Source organism: Mesoplodon bidens (assembly GCF_964165515.1).
Source record: "Mesoplodon bidens genome assembly, chromosome: 18".
NCBI lineage: Eukaryota > Metazoa > Chordata > Mammalia > Artiodactyla > Ziphiidae > Mesoplodon > Mesoplodon bidens.
The window spans coordinates 3,109,198-3,132,627 of NC_138175.1; the positions used below are offsets into that span (position 1 = coordinate 3,109,198).

A 23,430-nucleotide genomic window follows, 5' to 3' on the forward strand; every position below is an offset into this window, starting at 1 on the left:
GAGCTGGATGCCCTTGGGTGCTAAAAGGGGGAGTGGGAAGGTCTGTGTTAGGAGAGGAAGGCCATGAACTGGACACGAGCTCAGGCCGTGTCCGTGAGAACCACGAGCCTGGACTCTGTGCCTGGGACCTTCTTAGTGAGGCGATGGCCAGGCACCCGGGGCCCTGCAGAGGGATGGCCTCTGAACCGACAAGGGAAGCTGTCAGGGTCTGTGGGGGGAGGGTGGCCAGCACTGCAGCACCATCACAGTACCCCTCATCATGCTACAGGGGCCCCTCATCATCGGGACACTGGGGAGTGGGCACAGCTGCCCTGCCTACTTTATGATGTTATCGGCCGCTGCAGTCACATGTGTCAGCAGATGTGTACTCTTCCACTAATTCTCAGACAAGGCAGCTTCTGGAGCACTACTGGGGAGCACATCCCCCTCCCGGCCCCCGTCTGAGAACGCTGAGAATACCTGAACACGGGCCAGTACCCTCACCTCAGAACTAGTGTTGGTGTACCAGTGAGAAAACTGCACTGGTCCCAAAGCAAAATCCACAAAAGATAAATAAAACGGGGTCCGTCCTCACAGTGGAATATTACTCAGCCATAAAAGGAGTGAAGTGCTGACGTAGCTACCACGTGGATGAACCTTGGGCACGTGCTGAGTGAAGAAAGTCAGAAGCCAAAGACCATGTATCAGATGAATCCATTTATCAGGACACGCCCATAACAGAGACAGAAAGCAGATTAGTGGTGGCCAAGGACTTGGGGAGATGGGGGTTTGAGGGCAATGGCTAAGGGGCACTGAGTTTCTTTGGGGGTGACGAACGTATTCTAAAATCGACTGTGGTGATGGTCACACAACTCTGTGAATAGACTAGAGCCCATTGACTTGTACACTTTAAATGGGTGGATTGTCTGGTGTGTGAATGACATCTCGATAAAAGTGTTAAAGAGACTGAGGGGTGGGAGATCCTGAGACTGAGAACTTTTGTCCAGTGCGACTTCCTGAGAGGACGGTTGTCGGCGCCCCTCCCCGAACTCTGAGCCCGTTGACTGTGTGTGTGTTTGCAGGTATGTATGTGTGTGTGTATGCATGTGTATGTGTGCATGCACATGTCTGTGCATGTGTGTATGTGTGCACGTGTGTGTGTGTGTGTGTGTGTGTGTGTGGTGTAGGAACCTCGCCTGGGCCTGCAGTTCTGAGGCGCACACTTTGGTGAACCTGGGGTAGGGAACTGGCTGACGGCTTCTGTTCTCTGTGTTTTCATGTTGAAATGGCCCTCAGGTGTGTGTGGACCAGAATTCACACGTTTGCCGAGTTTGTATCAGTTTGCCGGGGTGTCCACGGGACAGGCGCTCTGCTGGGGATGGGGTCCTGCACCCTCCTCCCTGGTCTGAGAAAATCTCCGCCATTTCCTGCCTTTGCTCACAGACACCCACATGAAACACCCCACTTCCTCATTCCCCTTACTTTAAGCACAGCCTCTGATAACCTGTGACCCAAAACAAGTCAGTCTGTGGTTTGTTCGGACCGTCGGACCTCCCCAAAGTCCTCATGTTGTAACTTAAGCTCCCTGTCACCTTTGAAGGCTGACCAGGCTGAACTTTCTCTGCCTTTCCCAGCACGTGTGTCCTGTCTACACAGCATCCAGTTTTGGTGGTGGGCGCCCGGAGTGGGATTGCTGTACCAGAGGCTGCCAAATGGCTGTGTGCATGGTCGTGCCGCTGGATACGAGGCCAACAGATGTGCGTCCGCGTTGGCACACACTGCACGCCTGGTGGGTGTGAAGCAGTGCAGGGGTGATTAGTAACGATGGACCCCTCTCCAGACACTTATGGCTTTTGGACAAACCGCCTCCCGGGGTCAGTCCTTGTCTCCACACTGTCCATTTAAAAGCAGCCAAAGGCCTCCCTCTGTCCCTCCGTCCCTCCACAGGGTAACCTCTGTGGGGAGTCAGGCCCCTCCTCCTGTGTGTGTTTTATACCCCTACCGCTCCCGCAGGAAGTACGCGTTCCTGCTGCACAGCGATAGCGCCAACTGTAAAACTGGAACTTTTCTTTCAATGTTCCCACCCATCCAGTGCTCCTGGCTTCCTGTCCAGGGACGCTTCTACCCCCGCACGTTCACACCTCACACGCACACCACATGGCACCCACACGCACCCTTCACACCATCCCCCGCTTCGCATTCACACCGCGCCGCCTTCCATCTGCTCCGGGCCCGTATCAGCCCAGTTTTTCTGTCCACGGCTCTTGAAGGGAAATGGTAGAGGAGGAGACTGGATAGGAAATTCGTGCACCAGATATCACCTGCTGTGGTCTGAATGCCTGTGTCCCCCTGAGATTCACATGTTGAAGTCCTAACGAGGTGGGGCCTCTGGGGGGTGATGAGGTCACAGGGGTGGAGGCTCGTGAAGGGGATTAGCGCCCTCGTAGAAGAGACCCCGCAGGCTCCCTCCCTGCTTCTGTCCCATGAGGACACAGCGAGAGTCTGTGACCCGGAAGAGGGCTGTCACTCGACGGTGCTAGTGTCCTCGTCTAGAACTTCCGGCCTCCAGAACTGTGAGAAATGGACTTCTGTTGTTTCTACGCTACTCAGTCTGTACTGTTTTGTGATAGCAGCCCGGAGGGACTCAGACATTAGCCCACAGTCATATGACTTCATCCAGTCTTCACAGGTACCCAGTAAGAGAGGGGTATTGACTTCACTTAAGAGACGTGCCAAATGCAGCTCAGAGAGGCTAAGAGCCTTGTCTAAGGGCACACAGCTGGGAAGAACCAGAACCACGCTCTCGCTCCTAGGAAGAGGGATGTGGTCAGCACAGTGGTCCCAGCAGATCTTGAGCTCCTCCCTGTAGCCCTAAGGATGCATTCGGACCAGCCAGGACGAAGTGCGGCCCCTGAACTGGCCGTTGTGCCGCCAACAAGCAGGGCAGGGGCCCGGCGGCCGGACCCACAGCGATCTTAGATACAAATGCGCCTGCTCACCCCGCTGTGGGGGACGGCACAGGACAGCAGTCCGAAGTGGTTTGGGCTGCTCCTCAGCCTCCGAGCCTCACATGGCTTCTCTCCACGTGACACAGACCTTGTGAACACTTCAGCATGCTGTGAAAGTCAGGATCATCTCTGGCGGTTAAAGACCTGACTCACCCATTGTTCCTGCTCATTGTCACTTTAGGAAGTTCTTCCCAATGGGGCTTCTGCAGGTTCGGGCAGAGGGGCCTCCCGGTGACCCCCACACCATGTGTCCGGTCACCTCTCACATACTGGGGAGGCACACTTTCTAGAATTCATCAGAACAGGCTGGTCTTTCCTGGAAGGAGCCCGGCTCTCCCAACACTTCCTGGATTCGCAAGTTCAGGGATTCACCGGTGTTCTTTCTCAACCTTTATTTATTTCTCTCCCTTTATTATTTTTGGATTCATGTAAATGAAATCTGTCTTTGGCTTCCTAAAATGGATGAAAGGCTTGCTTGGGTCAGAAGCTTCAAAGTCGGTTTTGATGGAGAAAAACCGATACAAGACTCTCTGCAGCGTTTTTTAACTCTCACACCTTCTTGGTGTGAGATGAGGGGGAGGAGGAGAGGAGGATGGGAAGACAGGGATGAGGATGAGCGTGAGGGGCACGATGTGCTCCCATCACCACATCTGAGTCCAGACAGTAGGAGGGGGGAGGGGACTTGCGGGCACGTGTCTGGAGCGGGACATCACTTCGCTCCCATCCCACTGGCCAGAATCTAGACACGGGGTCACACCCGCCTGGGACCTTGCACCTTTAGTAAGAACAGCATCTGGGACGGTGAGTCGCTGGGAAGGACGGTCATGCCTAGTTACAGTTAATATTATTCCCTAAGAAGGAAAATGGATATTGGCGAGAACTAGCAACTTCTGCCTTGACGCGCATCAGGCTGGTGTTAATCTGGGGACAGATATTCTATCTGAGACGCCCAGAGAAGTCAGTGCGCAGGGGTCACCCCTTTCGTGTGCAGCCGAGATGTGCCTTCCCCTCCCGGTCGTTCTGTGCCTCGAGGTGTAATCTCCCATTGTCTCGGTTTGGATTCCCCCAACACAGACCAGGGTCAAGTTTGGGTGCACCTGTTTGGAAGGTGACCTCAGGAGGCATCGGGGAAGGAGAGACGGAAGAGAGGGGCCAGTGCCGGGTGCATTCTTGGCCCTGTGACCACAGTGAGAGCTTGGGGGCACTGTGTGGATCACCCCTCAGAGTTTCTCAGCTGCTCAGCCAGGGAGCTGGGACGTTGCCCACCAGCGATCACTGTCACTGAGGACTGCTCCCAAGGACAGTGGCCCCTGGCAATTCTGGCCTGCCCGTCTGCGAGCGGGCCAAACACTCGTCTGTAGCAGAGAAAGCTCCCATAAAAGGCCGCAGGCACCGGAGGAAGCCATTGCTGTCTGGGACGACGCCTGCCGAGGGGTACAGGCTGGACAGCAACAGTGATGCTCCAGCCGTGTCCTGAGCTGACAAAACCTCCCCGGGTCCCCACGGAGCCACTCTCTGCCTTCCAGCTGTGAGCTGCTGCCTGGACGGCTTTGTGGCTTGGACAACTGCAGGGAAGCCTTCTGTTGTCAGCAGTCTGAGGGGGTGCTTGTAGTTTCTCTGCGGCCCCCAGGCACTCCTTCACCTGGCCTGTCCTTCAGGAAGGTGGGGTGTGCGTTAGTTTGCTGGGTTGCAGGAACAAAGCACCACACACGGGGGCTTCCACAGCAGAAATGTCCTCTCCCACGGGCTGGAGGCCCCAAGTCTGAGACCAAGGTGTGGGCAGGGCCGACTCCGTCTAAGGCTGCGAGGGGGACATGCTCCAGGCCTCCCCAGCTCCAGGGGTTCCCTGGCCACCCTGTGCTCTTTGCCTTGTAGGCGTGTCCGGGTGATCTCTGCCATCATCTTCATGTGGCATCTCCCTATGTGCCTTCTGTGTCCACAGTCCCCCTTTTATCAGGATGCAGTTGTATTAGATTGGAGGCCCACCCTCGTCGATATGACCTCATCTTGACTAATTATATCTTCAAGGATCATATTTCCAAATAAGGGCACATTCTGAGGTACTGGGCGTTGGGATTCCAACATGGGAACTGGGGGAGGACACGGCTCAACACGTAAAGGGTGGGAGAATGCGGCAAAGGGGCCGCCACGTCGCGTGCGAGGGGATCTGATTTAGGTCAGCACAGGCCCCCAGGCGGGTGGAGGTGTGTGCCGAGGTCACCTGCCGAGCAGGGCACCAAGCATTTCATCTGAGACCCTTGAGGTTTGAATGGACGGGCTCCCTTCCACTTGTGTGGCTTCACCACTGCTCTTGGTTGTGAACACGAGGGCCCTCTGGAGTTCACCCAGCTCTGTCGAGGCAGCCCCGAGGGTCCTCCCTGAACCGGGGGCAGGGAGGTGGGGTGTGAAGCTCCCATGAATGGCAGGTGGAGCACAGTCTGTGGCGAGTGGCTCTTCTGTGCCTGTTTCAACCTCCGGGCAGCGGGGGGGGGTGAGGGAGGGGCGGAGGGGTGGGCGGGGCGAGGATGTCTTATGCTCCCCACACAGACTCAGGGGCGGAACGCGGTCCAGGGTTCCAGCCTTGGAGTCCCCAGAGCTAGTCGCTAGCCATCCTCCTCCCCCTGGAGGATAATGCATTTAAAACTTCTGAGCTGTCTAGACTTGTTATCTGGCCTCTAATTCCTGAGAGCCCAGAGCGGGCAGCAGCGGGACTGTCGAGATAGCAAGAGGGTGAAGTCATTGGTGTAAATCCTGAGGCAGGAAGTCAGTTCCAGGGACGATGGATGAGCGTGGGCCGGTGCCCGCACAGGGGGCAAGATAACACGTCTAGACTCCGCTGGCCGTTTCCTCCTCTTCCTTTAGGTGTCCTATCGGCTGCCCCGTGGCCTTCCTGCTCGCTCTTCCCGTGCCTCGCAGGAGACACCCTCTCAGGAAGACCTCACTTCATTTTCGCTGTAGGGGGCTCTCGGTGACGTGGCCTCGCTGGGGGTGGGTGCCTTCCCTAAGCCACGGCGACGGCGGGGAAGGCCAGGCTGGCCTCTGTCACTCTGTCATTTCTGAGAGTTCAGTGGGTTAGGGGAAAAATGACGTTTTCTCTCGCCGGTATCCAAAGGTCAATGGAAGGTCACTGGTGGGATCTCGAGGAGACAAGTTGATGTCCGACAGACCCAGAGATTTCCACAAGTCCCGGGGAGAAAAGAGCCTGGAGCAAATCTTATCTAAAAGCCCCTGGGAGCTGTGGAACGCTGCATAAGCTGCATAACCTCCTACTTCCGGAAAGTGTGGCTAATTTCGTTGGCCCCTGTGCATGCTGGGCTATCCTGAACCCTGGAGTTGGGGTTGGGAGTGAGGTCAGAAGGTCATTTGGTTCAGTCCCCTGCCTCCAGGCAGGATTCTCCCAGCAAAGAGTCATCGTGTGTGCTCCAACAAGCAAGGACACAAGTGGTAGCTTGGGAAGAAAACAGACCTGCGAGCACCTGTGGAGAATGAGGACGTGGTAGTCCCCGCCAGCTGTCCAAGCCTGTGAGCCCAGCTAGCGCTTTGGGGTTTGAACCGATTGCGCTGAGATCTGTGGGGGACATCTGTGGAGAAGAGCACAGTGTGTCCAGAGATCAGCCACCACTGCTGTGGCAATGACCACACAACATCAATGACAACAATAAAAGCGAAAATGTCTTGAGCACTTGCCATTCGCTAGTTTATGCCGAGTGGCTAGATGTATGCATTTAATCTCTTTAATCATCACATAAGCCTGTAAGCCCACGAGGGCATCCTATTGCATTTATCCAAACTGAGGCCCGGAGAGGAAAGGTATCTGCCCAAGAAGGAGAGGTAGAATTTGGACCCAGTTGGAGCTGACTTCAGAGCCCAGGATTGAACAGCTAAATGCTTCTGACGTGTGAACATACCATGTGTGTTCTGTTGGACAGGTGGGGGTGGCTGAGGGTGGCCCAGGTTAATAGACAGGATGGCCAGGAGGCCAACCCACATCTTTAGATCCCAAATCCTCCATTGCTCCACTGGGCCCTCCTGTCCCACCACGGGCAGTGCCCTCTGGCCAAACCTGCTGCTCTTTTATGACCCATGAGGCATGTGGAGGGGGACTCCCTCCATGAGGATTTATCTTTCCTACCCTCCTTTAAATGAGGATGATCCAGCACCTACTATGCTCCCAGTATAGATGTGAGAGAAAGCTCTGGTGTGTGAAAGGAGGTCAAAATCAGCAAGGAGAGTGCTTCTAAAGAGGCAGAAGGACCTTGAGTCTCACCCAGCCATGAACAGAGCCTCAGGCTGGAGCTGGACCCCACAAAGGGGGTTGCAGAGACTGTGAGGAGGAAAAAGGAGGACGAGCCTCAGAGTGCCCGGCAGTCCCAGATGGCCATGGCGGAGATGCTGCCTATGGGAAGTGGGATGTTTATCATGAAGGCCCTTATCATTAAGTAGGGGGCCTGTTAAATAAATAGATGATAAATGGGCCATTCAAAGGAATAGTATGCAACCATGAAAAGGAATGAGGGTTCTTTATTTAACAATATGGAATGATCACCAAAGTAGGTGAATGAAAAGCAACAAGATTGTGTGTGTGTGTGTATACTTACACACGTAAGTATACATACTCATATACTTACATGCACATAATTATATGTTTATATTCCTAAAAGATCTCTAGATATTGGTAGCCCTGGGAAGGTGGCTGTGGGAAATGGTGAGAGGGAGATACCTTTTTCTATCTTGAATTTTTGACCATGTGAAGATATGACCTTAAAAAGGAATTTAAAAGATCCATACTATCCTCTAAACTTGGGTGGCCTCTTGAATAATAAGCAACCCCCTTTGTGCCCAAGGACTCTTGCCCTCTCCCCTGGGTGTCCCAGAGGTAAGCGAGGGGCCCTTCTGTGGGCAGTGAGAGGAAGCCTGCGTAAGGGGTGCTCAGTGCCCGCCTGTTCCCTTCTCAGCTCCCAGGCACCCCCGCCCTGCCCCTGGGTGGTGCTGCTTGTCTGTGGGCCGAGGATGCCCAAGCACAGAGGGAATTCTGCAGCACTGAGCTCCTAGAACCCACGCAGAAGCCAGTGCCCTCAGCCCCACGAGGGCCCAAGCGGCTTCCTGCAGGCTTAGAAAAGAGTTCTTTTAAGAAGTTTAAATGCCTTCTGCCAGGCAGGGGCCGGAATCCTGAGAGGGAAACACCCAAGGATTTATTGGCCTTCCCAGGGCTCGGGCTTTTTGACGGCCCCATGAGAGAGGCAGGGGGTCAGGGGTTATCTCCGGGTGGGCAGCTGGGGGCTGCCTGGGCCCCCTCCCTCCTGCGGCATCTGCTAGAACCATTAAGGGGTCCCTCCCTAGAAGTGCCCGGCTCAGGTTTCCTACCTCCAAGCTGCCCATACACTGTGCAGACCCCGGGTGGGGTGAAATGGACGTTTCTCGATTAAAATGAAGAGGGACAGTGGGCAAGAGGGACAGATGGGGAGAGGAACAACGGACGGAGAACAGCCCCCCGCAGAGATAAATGTGAGGCCACTGGAACGTGGCAGTTGTGGAGGCCCTGGTGGGGTGAGGGGACATTTGTTCTTGCTGCAGTCAGTGCTAACAAATGGTAGCGTGAGGGCTGTGCGGGAGGCCCTGGGAACCACCTGTGAGAAGTCAGAGACGGGACCGCGGATTTCAAATTCCCGGTTCAGCCTGCTGGAAGGCAGTGCGGTGAGGGTCAGGCGGTCCCCACTGGGGAGCCTTGGAGGAGTTAGGCCATGCTCTGGGCCTCTGTCTTCACATCTGTAAAACGGGACTAATAATAATTCCTCTTTCTTGAGAGTGTCGGTGATTACCTGAGATGCTGCAGGGCAAATGCATGGCCACAGTAGCAGCCAGTCTCCCCCCCAAGAGCTTTACCCAGGTGGCCCAGGCAGTCCCCACAAGAATGCCATGCGGGGGTTCCAGAGAAAGCAATTGAAGCAGAGAACCGAGGACCTTGCCCAAGGTCTCGGAGCTAGTGAATGGTGGGGTCTGGATTTGAACCCAAGCCCCTGCTGGGTGGTCTTCATCCATCGCCCGACTGCAGCCAGACCTCTTTCCCAGCATGCCACTAACCCAAGCCCCTCGTTTCAGGCCCACGGGATGGTGATTTTCCTCAGCCAGCGGGTTTCTGTGTGACTTGAGTGCAGGTAAGCTTTGATTTAATGTCCGTGGTTATTTCTCAGACTCCAGTGAACCTGGAGGATGCCCTTTCTCAAGGCCCAGAGAGGGAGGAATCCATCCTTTCCACAATCCCCAGAGAGATTTATGCTGTTGGCGGGCCGGCCATGCATTATTACATTTCCTTCTCTTTCATTAATCATCCTCCGGCCCTCGTTCCTCCTGACATCCAGGAGAGCCCACAAGCCCAGGGTCTTACTGCCGATCAGGACGCGGCTGAGCCGGCCGGCGCTTATCTCTGGGAGAGAGCTCAGCGCTGCCTTGACGGGAGGGCAGCGGCTCCCGCATCACCACCCCTCCAGGAAGGAAGCCCGCCCTCCCCAGAAGCCAGGTGCTGACGGGATGGCCCAGCAGGGCTGCTGCAGAAACAAGTGCTGACTCGCGGGCACCTGGTCCACATTCACGCTGGGACGACGACAGTGACTCCCTTCTTGCTGGCCTTCTTGCCATTTCTTGAGAATTTACAAGGTTGCCGTGCCAAGCACTTCACTCTGTTACCTCGTGTTTAATTGTCTCAACGCCCTCTAAGGGGCACACAGCTCATCACCCTTCCTGCGCGAGGAAACGCTGGTCCAGGGAGGCGGGAGGGACAGGCCCCCGTCAGCGAATAGCACAGGGTAGGGCGCCTGGGGGTCCTGCCCTCCACTGCCTTCCGTCATGACAGGCCATGGGATTCCGTTTTCAAGCCTTTTCTTAACAGCCTCGTGGAGATATAATTTGCGTCCATACAATTCACCCATGTAACGTGTGCAACTGAGTGGTTTTTTGAATATTCACAGATATGTGCAGCCATCCCCCAGTAAATTTTGGGGCAGTTTCATCACCCTCAAAGCATCCCTGCACACTTCAGCTATCACCCCAGCCCCCTCATTCCCGAGACCTACGACCCCCAAGTCTGCTTCCCGTGTCCATGGTGCACAACTGGTTAACAGACAGCTGTGGACTAGATGCTGGCCGTCGCCCCTCGTGTCTCCTCTGTCCTGGTTCCAAGTCACCACTACCTCCAAGGCCCCCTGGGGTGCTTGGCCAGGCTGGGCGGGGTGTGTCTGAGCTCTGGGGGCCACCCTTGCTAGCATCCTGGCTGGAACTGGTGGCATGGCAGGGGGGACACTGAGATAACTCAGGGAGGGGACTACAGCTCTCAGGGAGCTTAAGGCCCAGTGGGGGTGGGGAGCACGGGGGCGGGCAGGCAAGGCCCAAGGGTTTGCGACTTGGGACCAGTGAGCAGTGAGGAAGGAGAGGGGACCACAGGCACACAACATACGTTTGAGTTGAAACGTGAGGTGCAGTGGGAGGTGGGGTCCAAGTGCAGGGAGGCGGGGCAGGGGCCTCAGGAAGGGAAATGGCCGAGGTCAGAGAACAGGGTCCCTCTGGGAACTGCAGAGAACTCACCGTGAAGCCCAGGAGGACCAGTGGTGGGGGCGCAGACAGGAAAGTGGGCAGGCGGCTTGGAGGCAGGACCGGAAGTGCGAGGCCACTGGGGCTCAGAGGCGAAGGGGCTTCCTGTGAGCCCCTCAGTTATAGGACCTTCTTCTCTGCGCTCTGTGCTCTGAGATGCTACCGCAGAACTCAGGCCTGAGGCTGTCAGGGCCAGGCTGCCTGCCTGGGCTCTCCTGCTAAATGCTGCCCCGTATTTCACATTTGAATGACGCCTTAATACTTACTGCTCAAGAGAAGTCCAGACTATGTCTTCCTTCTCAGCGTCAGAAAATCTGAGTCCCTCCTGGCAACCTCGGGATCATGTGCCTTTGGTGGGCATGGCCCCACGATGCTCTCTCCTGCACCTGACTCCAGGCCGGGGGTTCCTCTTCCCCCACCTGGCCTGCCCCCCTCATCCGTGTCACCTCCGGGCCCTGTCCTTTATTTGAAAGTGTTCAGAGTGGACATTTCACCAGGCTCTTGCCAGCAAGATGGCGCCTTCATGCAAAATACAAACGTCAGCCCCTCTGGACGGACAGATGGCTCCAAAGTGCCCCCCCTGGGCAGATGGATTCTGAAAAAGTGCGCCTTCCTCGGGGGGCTGATGTGGGGTGCAGGGTGCCGGGCAGGGCTAGGAAGCCTGTGTGTGCAGAGCAGGGCCTCGTCCTCCTCAACAGCCCCTCTCTGATGGGTAGGCAAGCCCAGAAGCCTAACTGAGAAGAGACAGTGCTTACTGAGCTCCTACAGTTTGCTACCAGCACGAGGGCCGGGAGATGAGGATGGAGCCAGTTGCCTTCCAGCATTCCAGCGTGGATGGGGAGGGAGTACACATGCCTCCCCGGCCTCTCGCAGGCTGGATTTCCTGCCTGGCGCTGGGGATCCAAGAGGGGGTAGGGGTGGGCGGGTAAGGTTCCCTCTGCCCCCTTCCCCCACTGGCTTCCACACCATCCATCAGCCCACGGCTCACCTGTGAAACCCAAGGCTGGGAACCACAGCGCTGTTCCGTTACCAAATCAAGATTTATCGGAACATGACAGGCCTGCAGGGCTTTTATGACATGCGTGGCGCCAATCCCTTCTGTTAACCTGCTTGTCCCTGGTGGGGCGGGGCGTTTTACGACTGCCGACACCACTCCATCTGCTCCTGAGCTTGTAGCGTTCTGACAGTGAAGACAAAATGTCCAGCTTTGTCCGGGCCCCGCGGGCTGGATTATCACTCCGGCACTTGAGAGCTCAGCCCGCTTCCCCCTGGAGCAAGACCCCCGGGCGGGCTCTCTGTCCCCTCTCCTTGGCTCTGCCTGCTGGGAATGAAATTCAGATCGCGCTCTGACACTCCTGTGAATTATCTGTTCTCCAGCCTGCCTCCCTGGGTCTTTCATCTCCATAGCAGAAGCTACGTCAGGGTGTAAAGAGGGGGTTTCTTCTCGTGAAATAATCCACTGACGTCTCTACAAAGGCCCTCGTGACACCCAAATTGCCCGAGCCTCAAGGAAGAAAGACACGATTTGGGGGCCATTCGGAACCTCTTTAAAAAGGAGGGCAGGGCCTCCCGGGGGCTGCCTCCTGGCGAAATACCATCCCAGCAAGGTGGGAGGGTGTCCAGGCCCGGGACACTGGGCCAGCGCTTCAGTGATCTGGTTAAAGAGTTAAGCCATGTTTACACTAAATGGAACCCATCGGGAAGTTGGAAGCTCGTGGATGCGCTGTGCACCCTCCTCGTCCAGGGCACCCCTGCTGGTGTCCGTCCAGAGCGAGCACGCGGAAGGGATTTTTCCGTACTAAGTGACAGCACTTGCTCCCCGTTTGCCTGATGCTCACTGTTGCTCAGCCGTGGACCTGGCTGTGGAACTGGGAAGCTGACAGACGTTCGATGTTCAGAAGAGGAGGCTGAAAAGGGCTTCTCATGGGCGGGTGCCAGGGGCGCCCACCCCCACCCGCCCCCCTCCCGCCAAAACTCTCTTCCCACCGAGGAGGGTCCCACCGGAGGGTGGTGCCGGCCTCTCTCCACTGTAATATTCTGGGCTCTCTGTGCCCGGGGCCTGGGCTGGCTGTTTCCAGAAGCCTATGGAGAAGACACTGTGATTCCAGGGTTTCTGATGAGGCCATTAAGTCACTAACTCAACAGCAAAGTGAAGCTGTTCAGGGCAGGGCTGGGGCAGGAGCCCGACTGATGCCAAACTCATGTTCCCAGGTGGAAACAGTTCCGGCTGCTGACAGCCAGGTCTTACTCAAGTGCCCTGGCCTCGTTCACGGCGTCTGTACGTCGGGTTAATGACATCTGCCTTACAAGGTTTTAAGCCTAAATGCAAGTTGATAGCTAAATGTACTAGTATGCAGTAGGCACTCAACCGTTATTCACGGACTGCCATGTGCCGTGAGCCCTGGAGTCACGGAAACCTAAGTCTGAACCCCCAGGTTGGCCTTCAACAGCTGGTGACCCCAGGCAGGCCACGGGACCCCTTTGAGCCTCAGGTTCTGTGTCTGTAGCAGCGCCCAGGTCACGGGGCAGCTTGGAGGCCACGCAAGGCTGTGGGCAAAGCACTTCGCGAGGCGTGCAGTAAGCGATCAGTGAGCCCTCGAGACGCTTGCCCCGATGATGGGGAGGACGCCGTCACTGCTGCGCTTTCATAGACCTCACCTGGAAAATACGTCCTGGGCCCTAAAGAGCTACGTAAGGCCCTGTGCAGGCCTCCCCTGGGCCTGGCTGCCTCCATCCTGGGATTTGCAGGTGCTCCTGTGTCCCAGGCCCTAACGGGGCCTGCTTACACCAGGGCCACAGCCTGCAGCTGGGGAGGGACCAGCCAGCTGAGCAGCTGGGGAGGCAGCCCTGTTTGTTGGCCTTGGATGGCCTGAGTGTTTTTATTTGCAAATGAAAAGTAAGAAACACTCGCCCAGGCCAGAGCAGCATGATTTCATCCGCAGTGTCTCCTCTGGCCTCCCTATCGGGAGGCCCGCAGGACACGGATGCCTGAAGCCGTTCAAATAACTGAACCTGCTGTGACCTGGGCTGAAATCGAGAGAGGGTGTGCTGGGGTGGCTGCCGAGAGGCATGGGGCGCCGTCTACACCAGGAGCTTCTCAGCAAGCCTCTGCAGCTTGGGAGAGAACAGAGATCTGGTGGGGTTAACTTCACCCCTCCGGTCCCCGCCGGGCAGGAATGGTGTGTGGACAGGCTCCCACAGAGGGGCACCTGTGCATGGCAGGGATGATCTTAGCTCACCTGCACTGAGTGCCACCTGTATACCCACCCCTACTCCATGCCCTTCATAGAAGGAGGTATTATTAGCAGTATGATCGGGGGAAGGCAAAATGGTACAGACATTTGGAGGACAGTCTGGCAGTTCCTTCCAAAGCTAAATATACTCTTACCACACGATCCAGCAGTCGTGCTCCTTGGTATTTCTCCAAAGGATTGAAAACTTATGTTCACACAAAAACCTGAACATGGATGTTTATAGCAGCTTTTTTCATAATCACCAAAACTTGGAAGCAGCCAAGATGCCCTTAGGTAGGTGAGCGGATAAATAAACTGTGGCACATCCAGGCAGTGGAATATTATTCAGCACTAGATAGAAATGAGCTCTCAAGGCCTGAAAAGCCACAGAGGAACCTTAAATGCTAAAGCGTGGAGCAGCACTTAGCATATTGCTAAGGGAAGAAGCCCGTCTGAAAAGGCTACGTGCCGCGCAGTTCCAGCTACCAGCTGCCCTCCTGGGGGTCTGGCCTGAGGATTCTGGACTTGTCTGGCCAGCCCCACTATCACTAAGCCAATTCTTGAGCTAAATCTCTTCTTACCTGTCTCCCTCTGGTTCTGTTTCTCTGGTTTGGCACAGACTGACATAATCGCACCACGGCTGTGTCACCTAGGGTGACTTGTCTAACGTCTCTGCCTCAGTTTCATCATCTGTAACATGGGGCTAATAAGAGTGCCCGCCTCCTTAGATGGGGACTAAGTTACCCCATGGCAGGCACTGAGAATGGCTGGCACAGAGCAGGTGTAACTAGTAACTCCTGCTTTGCTGAGGAAGAAACGGAAGCCCAGGAAAGTTCTATCACTCGCTTGGGGCGTCACAGTGCAAAATGGCAGAGCCAGTGTGGAATGTGACACCTGTGGCCCGCACCATGCTAACGCCACCTCCACTCACAGGCAGTTCTGATGGCATTTGTGTGTGGAAGGCTTTGAATGGCCTGTATATTCTGTGCTTTCTGCAGAAGAACTGGAGTTCACAAGGGTTAGAGCGTTAAGTAGTCATGACAGCCCTTCGGAGGCAGGGAAGGTGGCCGGCCCATCACATGGCCACCACGTGGCCAGGCCAGGAGACGGAGGTCGGAGAAGCCCAGCCACACTGGCCACCTCCGTGCCCAAACCTCGCCCGGGACCCGGCGTCCGTGGCCTCCAGTGGGTGCACTGTCTTCCCTGGGGCCGCCGAGGGCTTCCCATGGGTTTTTATTAGAAACAATTGGAGGATCCAGCTGCCCCTCAGACGTTTCGAGTTGCACATTTTCCACATTCCTCCTCGACCTGGCACGGCTGGGACACTGTCATTTAAAAAAATAATAATAAATCTGGTATTTGAAATTAAAAAAAATCACAGCCTTCCTTTCTTTGACTCATTTCCTGTGGTGTTTCCCTGGCCTAATCGAAACCTGACAGGCTTCGTGGCAAAGGAAGCCAGACCCCCCTGTGCCGGGGCAAAGTTCAGCGTGGAGAATGGTGTTTTTGTTCAGGGGGGTGGGAAGAGGTGATGGCGAGGGGGCTTCCCCTACCGAAACCAAAAAGCAGAGAAAAGGACCTAAAGGAAAACATCCTCCTACGTGGCATTCAACTCAGCCCTCAGAGTCGGGATTGAGATTTGAGCCGCAGTGCCAGGAGGGGGTCATCTGTGCCTGGTCTGCTCCCCAGTGCTCCTCTTGGGCTTTACAGGGACCACTGAAGCCCTTGGGGCCCCAGGATCTCTCCTACCAGGAGTGGACAGGAGCAGTGTTCTCACTACCTCCCTGGCACCCACGGAGCTGGATGAGAACAGGAGACTCCGGGCAACGACATGGAGCCCAGAATGCTGGGGGAGTAAGCATTGTGGAGCGCCCGACACGCCAGAGTGGGTACGCTGGCCACACCTGCTTTGTTGGCGTTTTTACGCCAGCGCTGACCACCATCGCTGACCACCATCGCTGGCTTGTGTGGAGCGTTTACTGTGCTGCTCACCTTGCAGGCTTTACCTCGTTTTATCCCCAGACAACCTTAGAAGGTGGAAGACATGACGGCTGCTGCCACTCTATGGAGGTTTGGGGAAACGGAGCATCTGAAATGTCACCCAGCCGTGAAGGAAGCCACATGACCAGGCTGGCGCTTCGAGCCGCCACGCTCTGCTCATTTCAGGGGGCAGCCAGCAGAAGGAGGGAGGCTCACAGACAAGTCACTTGGAAGGCTCGACAAGTGTTGACAAATAGGCATGAAGGAGGCTTTGAGAAGAAAGAAGACATAGCCTTAAACCCACAGGGCTAAAGGGTTAAAAACAGCCGTGGATGCCCTGTTACAAGCAGCATGATCATTAGACACCTTGGAAAACCGGGTGGCAGTACCTTCGAAACTAAACATTCACCTATTCTAGGACCCAACATATACACCCAAGAGAAATGAATCTATACATCCACCAGAGACACGTGTGGACCAAGAACACTCATAGCAGCTTTATTCCTAACAACCCCAAGTGAGAAGATACCAAATGTGCATCAATTACAGAATGGATAAATAAATTGCGGTACATTCACAGAAGGGATCACATTCACAGCAATAGAAAAGAACAGAACTCGTCTGCACACATGCGAATGACTCACAAGCTAACAATGGGTGAAGGAGGTCCTACCACAAGAGTACGCACTGTGGAGTTCTGCTCGTGTGAAGTTACAGAGCGGGCAACGCTGATGGTACCCACGGTGATGGGGGTTCCCTTGGAGATGTTGACTGGGAAGAGGTAGGGGAGAGCCTTCTGGTGTACTGGAAATACGCCCTATCTTGATCTGGGTGGTAGCTACACCAGGGTTTACTTATTTAAAAATTCACTAAGCTGTTGCGTGCTTTACTATGTATTTATAACACTTCAGTTAAAATTAAGGGAAAAGCACAGGCATTGTCCTCAACCCGCTTGTAGCCTGGTTGGGGTGATTGGTTCACTCCAGGGCCTGCAGAGAAGGGATGAACCAGTAGGGACTGGGGTGGTGGGGCAGAAAGGGGACATGGAAGCCTAAGTTAGACAGATTTAGAGTCTCTTTCAGACCCTCGTTGAGGGTTATCTCTACCTTCATATGTTATTTTCAAGGTCCATGTCAATGTGTGTGCACATACATGAATCTCTCTCTCTGTATGTGTGTGTCTGATTTGAGCTTTTACATACCTGCACCAAATACAGAAAGTTTAAACGAACGATTTCTTTGGCATTGTTACCACCCATGGTCTAAGTACACCAGGCAATTATTCAATGGTTCTTGTTTCTTCCTAAACACCTAAGCCTCCGGTTTGGCCTCTGACCCCGTCCGTGTATATTTAGGCAGAGGACAGAAGAGTGAACTCCCACCTGGCTCGGGGTGGGGGTTTGTGAAGGCAGCCACAGGATGCTGTCACTTTGACAGTCACACTGCAGGTGTCCCACGTGTGACAACCCTTTGTAAGGGTCCTGAGCATACCACCCCCCAGAAGTCCCTCTTCCCAGTTAGCTATCTCAGGAGCCCTTTACAAAATAATAAAACAAAAGATTGCCCCAGAGGAGCGTGTGTTGTGGGTTGATTACTCGCCAGGCTTGGGATGATCAGTCCTTAACTATTGAGAACAAGGCAGACAGGAAATAGAACGCTACCAAGTGTGGGGATATCGGATACAATAATAACGGAAGATGGCCCCTATACTCTCTCTTGCTAAATTAAGGCTCTGTGCATGTCTAAACCTAAGACTGATTCTTGAGTGAAGATGGTCACTATTGGAGAGTCTGCAGCAAGCTCATGTCATCCCATTTGTGCTACAAGGAAAAATGACTCCACTAAATCGAATGACCTGGTTAACAGAGAGTTACCCCATAGAACCTACATGTATAACTGGTGTTCAAAGAACTCATTCAAATCAAAGCTTTTCAAATCAAGAAACATTTAGGGAGAAGTCGCTATGTTCCATGTTCTGTCTTTAGCACTATTGGTCACAAATGAAAATGACCCAGTCGTGCCCTCAAGGAGCACTTGGTTGTATATCTCAGCGACACTGTCCTTCTGCCCAGAAAGGAGCAGTGGCCAACTGACAGAGCAGTTGGGGGGTTGGCCGTTCTTCTGAGTCATGACTGTGAATGCCAATCCCTTTATACTATATACGCCCAGAACCAGTAAGGAAGCTCTGATGGCTGGAAGGTAACAAGTTCACACACATAAACTTGTGAGTAGATGCCATGCTGGTGGGTGGGTATCAGTGAAGAGGCTGGATTTCATATACATAATTCAGGGAACGTGTTAGAGACAAAGGTGGTTGCTTATTCCTTTGTGCCCTACGTGTACCTTTGGTCCACCGGAATTACGGCAACTGTAGAATTGTATTACATTTATTGATATGCGTGACTATTCAACCGAATGATGAAGCTCTTGAAAGCCATGACCATGGCTTAATCAGCTCTGGAACCCCAGGCCTGACACCTAGGGGATGCTCACTAAATATTTATTGAAAGAGGTAACGGATGAGTGAGGCTGAGAGATTGAATGTGCCCTTGGGGAGATTAGCATTTACAAGATTTACTTTCTCATTTAGAAAAGGAGACAGTGATGGCACCAGCTCATCATTGTGGGGTCATTGGGAGGGCCAGGTGAGATGATGCAGGTGGGTGACGGTGACAATGACAGCATCAGTGGAGGAGGAGGATGGGAGGGAGAGGGACTGGAGCAAAGGAGTTTGCTTTGCTGATCGTCACTAACAAGTCAGCATTAAGGTTGGAATTTGTTGTCCAGTCCTGGCTTGAGAGGACTTTCTCTAGAAGCAGAAGACAAATGAGGGACCCAGGCCCCCGCCTTGGAACTCCATGTGAACTCCCCTTCGTGGGCTGAGGTCAAACTCTGGGCAGTGGATTGGCTCATTAAACAAATGACCTAATTTAGTACTTAAGACACCGAAAATTTACTAGACTAATTTGTCAAGTCATCCAGAACAACCAAACCACAAACGGTTAGCCTCATAGGTTTTAATGGAATTATAGACAGAATTCAGCTTGACTACTGAATAAAAGTTTCCGTGAAAGCAGGACCGACAGTTTAGTCTCCAGAACCCTGAGGAGACTTTTACGGGCCCGTGTAAATCTCCTGACGGACTCTTTCATCTTGTCCTTTCCATTTTTACCGCCTCTGAAGGAGAATGGTTTATGGAACTGGGGGGCGGGCAGCAGGAAGTAGGAAACAGGAAGTAGAAAAGTTCTGTTTTGGACGTGGCAGCTGATAAGCAGGTTAAGGCTTGGTGCCCTGGGTGAGGGCTGAAAGGATGAAGCGCGTTTGCCCATCACGCGCGGCATCAAAGGTTATCTACAGAGATGTGAGAACATTGACCAAAGTGTGGTTGGCACGGAAGTCTGGGCCTTTCACGGGGTCTTAAAATCCGAACCTCTGTAATCACACCTCCTTCTACAACTGAGGCAACGCCTGTCCTTTTTCAGCAGAACCGCCAGAGAGGACCTTCTCCGTTCTGCTGTTCCCGGAAGGACAATGGACGGTTACTAACAGCCGTATTCTTGGGGGTGCTTGCGCCGCCCCTCACATCATCCGGACAGCTGTCTATTTACACGGTGAGCTATTTGCAAAGCTTCCAATTTAAAGATCCATCTGGTTCTTACATCAAGCTGAGCCACGATCTTAAGGCGCAAACCCAAACACACCAGGGAGATGCGAAAATTTAGGAACGAGCGTGTTTATATTGTATGTGCATTAATGCTTCCTAGAGTTTATTTTCAAAGTGAAGAAAGAACAATGCATAGTAGGCTATTAAACCCAAACATAATCAGTTTAAAGTTAGGGGCGTGCTCCTAAGAATATTTTTCTCCTGTTTTGAAGGGTCCACTTGAGGAGGGAGTCGGGGGGGTTGGGAAGGCGGACAGGGGCGGAGGAGGGACTGTTGTGAATTCTCCGCAGGGCCGGGCCTCCCCTGCGGGCCACTGCTGTTTGTCATATGGAATGGATTAGGCCTTCTCTCTCACACTGTCAACTTGGGTGTTCTGTGCACAGCCTGTTTTTGCTGGGGTCTTGGTTTTGCTTTTTATAACGGCAGGAAGTGCCCCTCTCGGACCACATGTGAAATCGTGTGGGAACGGTTGGGAGGGGGTGGGGGAACAGAGAGGAGGGTGAGTGGGGTGTGCGGATGAAAAAGCCTCCCCTGAAATATACGGCAGTGGGGGAGCAGGGAAGGGGGAGATGCGCCCTGGCCAATTTAACTTTATGGGGCCTGGTTGGCAGGAGGATGAGGACTCGGAGGCTTGCTTGAGGAAACCCTCCTGTCCCTAACAGATCTGCCCCTAATATTTTACAATGCCGCACAGAATCGTGGAGGGGCCATTAAAGCATGAGGGATTGCAGCTGCTGTTTAATTTGTTCTAAATTTCCTGCCGGCCTCACCAGACGTGTACAGGAAATGGGCGGTAAATGTTTAATAGGTCATACCTAACCAGACAATTAACAGGTGCTGTCATTTAGAAAATCCCAACCTGTGTATATGCATATCCAGAGCCAAATCAAGCCCCCTGGGTTTTGTTTTTCCTTCTGCACAAAGGCTCGCTGTGATGTTTTGCGGAGGGTCCCACAGGGACCTTCGTAGAAAACAGCTTGATGGTGGTGGTGCCCCCTCGGTGTCACGTGTGGCCAACCCTGCCCTTCTGCCTCCCAGGACGCTGCCCATGGAGCCTGAGCCTGAGGCTGACCCAGCAAGGGTAGGCCCGCAGCCGGGAGCTCTGGCTTCGTGAAGAAGCTGCTTCCCCATCTGCAGCTCCTTCACCACCTGCTCCCTTGGCAGGGGGAGGGCCAGACAGAAGCAAAGAGGGGGCGAGGCCCTACTTTGGCACCCACATCTCAGACAGGACCAGGGGGCAAGTCGAGCTTGAAAGAGGACGTGTGTGTGCGTGCACATGCGTGTTGTACCTGAGCGGGGGTTGAGGAGGGTGTCTGAAGCGCCCTAGGTTTGTCTCATGATGGGTCCTTGCATCTCCCCCTTAATTCCTGGACTGGTTCGTTCCCCGCAGACCTTTCCCAGATCCGCCCTCCAGACCATATCACAGAGGGGAAACTGAGGCACGGCGGGCTCAGACCTTGCCTGGGTCCACAAAGCTAGCTGGTGGTGGAGCTGGGATTTGAACCCAGAAATCTGCGTCCAGAGCCCCGTGTTTGACTATGTCACCAAAGGACAAACTGGAAGATAAAACACTGTGACCCCCACTCCCGACAGCAACCTGTTAAGAGTTTTAGACAGTTTCTCTTGAGCTTTCCTCTATGGAATATTTTTTCTCACAAAATCAGTATTATGCTCTCTAGGTAGTTTTGCAACCTTGTACTTATAATTACTATCATAGGGTGATCACTTCCTGTGGTTGACACGCAAAAATATGGTTCTCAAATAATCCATCTAATAGATAGGCCTTAAATTACTCAATCAAGCCCTTTTTTTGACTAGGCTGTTCCTAATTTTTCTTATTTATAGACCAAACCAGATCTCACATCCTTGTACTTATCTGTGATTATTTTAACGGTTTTCGAATTGGAGCAAAGGTAGCTTACAACTACAAAGTTCTCGAGTCCCTGGCGAGGCTGGCGTGTGGAGAAGGGGGAAGAACCAAGGAGTCACCCGCTTGGGGCCTGATGGAGAAGGGGCGGGACCTCCTCTGTGGCCTGGCGGATTGGGCAGAGAGGGCTTGGGCTTGGGTTGCGGTCCTTACCTGCGTGATGGGTTCTGTTCCAGGGCAGTTCCATCGACATGATGAATATTCTCAGATGTGCGGACTGGGCTAAATGGGATGTCTGGGGCTGCAGAGAGCCTGGGGTGAGAGCAGCATGGACTGGGGGTCTGGGTGGTCAGGCCGGGTTAGATGGTGCCTTGCTCGTCTGTTCCCTATCCGCTGGACTCCTCCGAAGAGCGTGTTTGTTCCTGTGGGTAAAAGATGAGTCCGACCCAGCTCCTGGCCTCAGGAGTCAGTCACCCAGCCCCTGGCTGCTCAAGGTGTGGTCCCCGGTCCAGCCTCAGCATCACCAGGCCCTTGTTAGAAATGTAAGGCTCAGGCCTCACAGGATCAGAACTGCATTTTAACAGGCGACCAGGGAGTCATGTTACGTGAAGCACTTGGAGAGCTCACGTACATGTTGTCCCTGAGACCTTAAGTCACATCTGTTGATCCCTCTCTACCTCCTATAAAACAGCACAAAGGCAGGGTAGAAAACGACCCCGTACACAGTGCTACAGCTGCGTCCCTGATGGAACTTGGTCGGCCTTGAGGGCAGGTGGCTTCCTCTCAGTAGCCACTCCCTGCTGTCCCCGTCCCCAGGGCCTTGCACGTAGAAAGCCCCTCAGTAGACGTGTGTGGCAATAAACTCAGCCCAAGAGGGAAACAGCAATAGTTTGTTCTCCCACAAAAGAATCTGCAAAGAACTTAGGCTCTCACGCCGCCCCCCTTTTCAACCCACTTCAGGTGTCATGAAAACTGAAGGCATTTAGGCAAAGGCTCCTGACAGAGGGACCAGACCTTGTGAGGTTCTCCAAAGGCCTGACCACTCCTGACGTGTCCATGCCACCTTGGTGTTTACTACCGAGCTTTGACAATGAGAGGTGCCCTCATGTTCCTTGGTCTGATGGGTGTTTAAAAGTCAGAGCTGGGGGCTTCCCTGGTGGCGCAGTGGTTGAGAGTCCGCCTGCCGATGCAGGGGACACGGATTCGTGCCCCAGTCCAGGAGGATCCCAAATACTGCGGAGCGGCTGGGCCCGTCAGCCGTGGCCACTGAGCCTGCGCGTCCGGAGCCTGTGCTCCGCAACGGGAGAGGCCACAACAGTGAGAGGCCCACATACCACAAAAAAAAAAAAAAAAAAAAAGTCAGAGCTGGAAGTGAGGTGATGAAGCACTGGGTTTGCCTGGGACTGCTAGGTTTCCTGAGACGAGGGACTTTCAGTGATGAGACCAGGAGAGGCCCGAGTACATGGGATTCCAGTCACCTCACCCTAGCTGGAAGGTGTCTTCAGAGTCCCCTGTGTGATGCCCTTATCTTATGGAGAAACGTACTGAAGCCTGGAGGTGCCCTGGGACTCCTCAAGCCTCCAGAGTTGGCTAGAGGTTGCCTTGAATGCACCCCCCCACCGCAGGTCTCCTGGCCCCCAGGCGCCGAGACTCGAAAAGTCCGTGCGGGTGTCTGGATGGAAATTGTTGCATTGGCTGCCAGGCGACCCTCAGCTCCCACCCTCCCTGCTATTACCTGCGTGAAGTTCATGTCTAATGGGTTTCAAAAGATGGTTTGAAGACAACATCTGAAACGTCTTCTAATAGTCCATGACTAATGGGCTGGACTTGGCTGTCCAATAAATTGTCTGCTCTATAGAGCAGCTACAGTGATGGGCCTCAGACACCCTTATCAGCACTTGGTGCTCATGTAAACTGACTCTCATTAATGACAGGATGAGAACGGTGACGCTGTGCAGGCCTCTGCCTGCTGTCCTCATCACGCCGTGAAGTCCAGCTGCTAATAGCGGTGCAGACTGCGGACGTGAAGACGGGTGGCAGGTTGCACAGACATGCCTAATTTCAAACAGTTGATGTTGGTTGTCATTTTGGCCAGAAGGCTCCTTCTGCTATGCTT

At 54.1% G+C, this 23,430-nt stretch overlaps 1 long non-coding RNA gene across 2 annotated transcripts in view; it reads left to right on the top strand.

Moving 5' to 3' along the window:
• LOC308606018 overlaps positions 1–23,430 on the top strand; it is a 153,908-nt gene that overhangs the window by 102,228 nt on the left and 28,250 nt on the right. Inside the window, exons 7-8 of one of the 2 annotated variants that reach the window (XR_014013755.1) lie at positions 9,087–9,142; positions 19,266–19,394. This is a non-coding gene — a long non-coding RNA (uncharacterized lncRNA). The remainder of the gene's footprint in view (positions 1–9,086; positions 9,143–19,265; positions 19,395–23,430) is intronic. The other variant, XR_014013756.1, reaches the window with a different exon arrangement.